Source organism: Salvelinus sp. IW2-2015, unplaced genomic scaffold (assembly GCF_002910315.2).
Source record: "Salvelinus sp. IW2-2015 unplaced genomic scaffold, ASM291031v2 Un_scaffold2737, whole genome shotgun sequence".
Lineage (NCBI taxonomy): Eukaryota > Metazoa > Chordata > Actinopteri > Salmoniformes > Salmonidae > Salvelinus > Salvelinus sp. IW2-2015.
The window spans coordinates 92,894-97,954 of NW_019944041.1; positions in this window are offsets into that span (position 1 = coordinate 92,894).

Genomic DNA, 5,061 nt, shown 5'->3' on the forward strand with positions numbered 1-5,061 from the left:
TCTTCAAATAGCCACCCTTTGCCTTGATAACAGCAGAGGTTACTCTGGTCTTCCTTTTTCCCTGTGGGCGTCCTCATCGAGAAGAGCCAGTTTCAGTCATAGCGCTTGATTGTTTTTGCGACTGCAACTTCAAGAAACTTCAAAGTTCCTTGAAATGTTCTAAGTTATTGACTTGACCTTCATGTTTTAAAGCTAATGATCGGCACTGCATTTCTTCTTCTGCTTATTTAGCTGTTCTTGCCATAATAATGGACTTGGTCTTTTACGCAAAATAAATGCTATATTCTGTAAATCAGCCACCCCCCTACCTTTTCACAACACAACTGATTGGCTCAAACGCATTAAGAAGGAAAGAAATTCCACAAATTAACTTTTAACAAGGCACACCTGTTAATTGAATTGCATTCCAGGTGAATACTTCATGAAGCTGGTTGAGAAAATGCCAAGAGTGTGCAAAGCTGTCATCTAGGCAAAGGGTGGCTATTTGAAGAATCTTAAATATAAAATATATTTTGATTTGTTTAACACTTTTTTGTTTACTGCATGATTCCATATGTGTTATTTCATTGTTTTGATGTTTGATTCTACAATGTAGAAAATAGTAAAAATAAAGAAAATCCCTTGAATGAGTAGGTGTTCTAAACTTTTCACCGGTAGTGTATATGTATGCTGTCTGCCTCTATGTTGTCATTTGTCACTTTAAGAACTTTTAGGTCGGGCTGTTGGTGTCTCTGTGATGTCTGCTACCCCTGGTGGATAACTGTATGACGTTAGCATATTAAATAGCCTATTCTTCCATCTCATCCCCTACACGCTCGAATGAGATGGGTAAATATATTTCTAATTATTTTCGTACAATATTCAATTGCCTTTGTTGATTTTACAGGTCTTGATTTGCTGATGTAAAAGAACAGGCAAATATCTCTGCCTCGTGTCTATTTGCAAAGGCCTCCCAAATTCAACTTAATTAACATAGTTGACCACAGCTCACTGGTACATTTGAACCATTAATGAACGCATTAAAAAGTCATCACCCAACGAGTTCGTGCTACTCCTTACATCTGATGACTCTTGCTACGAGTGGACATACAAAAGCTACAATCAAACCAACCCACCGTTGAAAATTCCCTCTGCCCATGCAAACAGGACACGTCTGTATGACATGAATTCTTTTAAGCATTTAACCAACCAAAGTCAATTACATACGGTTCAGTTATAAGACAAATCAATTATCTCGTTTTATTTGTATTGTGACTTTACTTAGGCAACAAAATAGCTTTGTTTGGTGGCACAAAACACTTTAACTGCTCCACTTTTCTCTTTTTCAGCAAGGGCTTTCAGCACTGCTGGGGCAGTGCTGCATCAGAATATCAACTCTGGGCCAAAACACTGCCTGCATACATCATAAGCTAAAAATGGGCTAAAAGACATCTGAAGCAGTTTTTTGACTCAAGATATTATATTAAACATTTGAGCAACACTGCCAATGGATATGCCTTCATGCTGTCAGATGACACATCTGAGAAGAACAATGACACACTGAATATGTTATATTTTGTTGTCAGTTTGGATATTTCAATAAGACGGTATGATCTCCAAATTATACATTTCACACTGGTGTTGAGTATTAAAGACTTGTGATCTTGATAGGATGTTGTACTACTCCACATATTGTAGGCTCATGGTTGTAGTACCAAAAACCATATTTCTGTCGATCTAGAACCCATTGATTTCAACTCCCTAACAAATCCCCCAAAAGCCTTAGAATTCTAGCACACAATGATAAAAAACTATTTCGTTTGAGTTCTAAACCACACTAAATCAAATCAAATTTGATTGGTCACATACACGTGATTACACGTGATGATATTGCGGGTGTTGCGAAATGCTTGTGCTTCTACCTTCGACAGTACAGTAATATCTAACAAGTAATATCTAACAAATTACACAACATATACCCAATACACACAAATCTAAGTAGGAATACATTTAGACTATATACATATGGACGAGCGATGTCAGAGCGGAATGGACTAAGATACGGTAGAATAGTATAGAATACAGTATATACAGTCGTGTCCAAAAGTCTTGAGAATGACAAAAAATATACATTTTCACATGTCTGCTTTCTCAGTTTGTATGATGGCAATTTGCATATACTCCAGAATGTTACGAAGAGTGATCAGATGAATTGCAATTAATTGCAAAGTCCCTCTTTGCCATGCAAATAAACTGAATCCCCAAAACACATTCCACTGACATCATGTCAGTGATTCTCTCGTTAACACAGGTGTGAGTGTTGACGAGGACAAGGCTGGAGATCACTCTGTCGTGCTGATTGAGTTCGAATAACAGACTGGAAGCTTCAAAAGGAGGGTGGTGCTTGTAATCATTGTTTTTCCTCTGTCAATCATGGTTACCTGCAAGGAAACGCGTGCCGTCATCATTGCTTTGCACAAAAAGTGCTTCACAGGCAAGGATATTGCTGCCAGTAAGATTCCATCTAAATCAAGCATTTATCGGATCATCAAGAACTTCAAGGAGAGTGGTTCAATTGTTGTGAAGATGGCTTCAGGGCGCCCAAGAAAGTCCAGCAAGCGCCAGGACCATCTCCTACAATTGATTCAGCTGTGGGATCGGGGCACCACCAATACAGAGCTTGCTCAGGAATGGCAGCAGGCAGGTGTGAGTGCATCTGCACGAACAGTGAGGCGAAGACTTTTGGAGGATGGCCTGGTGTCAAGAAGGGCAGCAAAGAAGCCACTTCTCTCCAGGAAAAACATCAGGAACAGACTGATATTCTGCAAAAGGTACAGGGATTGGACTGCTGAGGACTGGGGTAAAGTCATTTTCTCTGACGAATCCCTTTTTCGATTGTTTGGGGCATCCGGAAAAAAGCTTGTCCGGAGAAGACAAGGTGAGCGCTACCATCAGTCCTGTGTCATGCCAACAGTAAAGCATCCTGAGACCATTCATGTGTGGGGTTGCTTCTCAGCCAAGGGAGTGGGCTCACTCACAATTTTGCCAAAGAACACAGCCATGAATAAAGAATGGTACCAACACATCATTCAAGAGCAACTTCTCCCAACCATCCAGGAACAGTTTGGTGACGAACAATTTTTCCAGCATGGTGGAGCACCTTGCCATAAGGCAAAAGTGACAACTAAGTGGCTCAGGGAACAAATCATCGATAGGTTGGGTCCATGGCCAGGAAACTCCCCAGACCTTAATCCCATTGAGAACTTGTGGTCAATCCTCAAGAGGCGGGTGGACAAACAAAAACCCACAAATTCTGACAAACTCCAAGCATTGATTATGCAAGAATGGGCTGCCATCAGTCAGGATGTGGCCCAGAAGTTAATTGACAGCATGCCAGGGCAGATTGCAGAGGTCTTGAAAAAGAAGGGTCAACACTGCAAATATTGACTCTTTGCATCAACGTCATGTAATTGTCAATAAAAGCCTTTGACACTTATGAAATGCTTGTAATTATACTTCAGTATTCTATAGTAACATCTGACAAAAATAAAGACACTGAAGCAGCAAATTTAGTAAAAAATAATATTTGTGTCATTCTCAGAACATTCGGCCACGACTGTACAGTTGAAGTCGGAAGTTTACATACACCTTAGCCAAATACATTTAAACTCAGTATTTCACAATTCCTGACATTTAATCCTCGTAAAAATTCCCTGTCTTAGGCCAGTTAGGAACACCACTTTATTGTAAGAATGTGAAATGTCAGAATAATAGTAGAGAGAATGATTTATTTCAGCTTTTATTTCTTTCACCACATTCCCAGTTTATCAGTTTACATACACTCAATTAGTATTTGATATCATTGCCTTAAAATTGTTTAACTTGGGTCAAACATTTTGGGTAGCCTTCCATAAGCTTTCCACAATAAGTTGGGTGAATTTTGGCCCATTCCTCCTGACAGAGCTGGTGTAACTGAGTCAGGTTTGTAAGGCCTCCTTGCTTGCACACACTTTTTTCACTTATAATTCACTGTATCACAATTCCATGCAGAATTACATACACTGTAAATGTGACTGTCCTCAAACAGCTGGAAAATTCCAGGAAAATGATTGTCATGGCTTTTAGGAAGCTTCTATAGTTAATTGACATCATTTGAGTCAATTGGAGGCATTTGAACCTGTGGATGTGTATTTCGAAGGCCTACCTTCCAAACTTAGTGGCTCTTTGCTTGACATCATGAGGAAATCAAAAGGAATCAGCAAGACTCCCCAAAGGTCTGGTGCATCCTGGGAGCAATCCAACGCCTGAAGTACCACGTGAGTGCATCTCTGTACAAATAAAGAGACACAAGTATAAACACATGGGACACGCAGCTTCTGTCCATGCCGCTCTCCTAGAGATGAACGTACTATTGGTGCGAAAAGGGCAAAATCAACCCAGAACACAAGCAAAGACCTTTGGTGAAGATGCTGAGGAAACAAGGTACAAAACATCTTTATATCCACCAGTCAAAATTGAGTCCTAGTATCGACATTACCCGAAAGACCGCACAGCAAGGAAAAGCCACTCCTATCCAAACCGCCATAAAAAAGCCAGACTACGGTTTGCAACTGCAACATGGGGACAAAGATTGTACTTTTGGAGAAATAGGTGTGACTCTGGCTGGCCTGATGAAACAAAATAGATTTAACACGCCCCATAGTGGCCTAATTGACCATCGTTATGTTTGGAGGAAAAAAGGGGATGCTGGGCAAGCCGAAGTAACACCATCCCCACCTGAAGCACGGGTGGCCAGCAGTATGTTGTGGGGTGCATTTGCGAGGAGGTGGTCTGGTGCACTTCACAAAATAGGAATGCATCATGAGAAAGCGACAATTATGTGGAACTATATTGAAGCATACATTCTCAAGACATCAGTCAGGAAGATAAGCTGCGTCGCCAAATGGAGTCTCCACATGGACAATGTCCTCAAGATACTTCCAAAGTTGTGGCAATGGCTTATGGAATAACAGAGTCTAGGATTGAGTGGCCATCACAAGCCCTGACCTCACATCATATTGAAACATGGTGTGGGCAAGAACT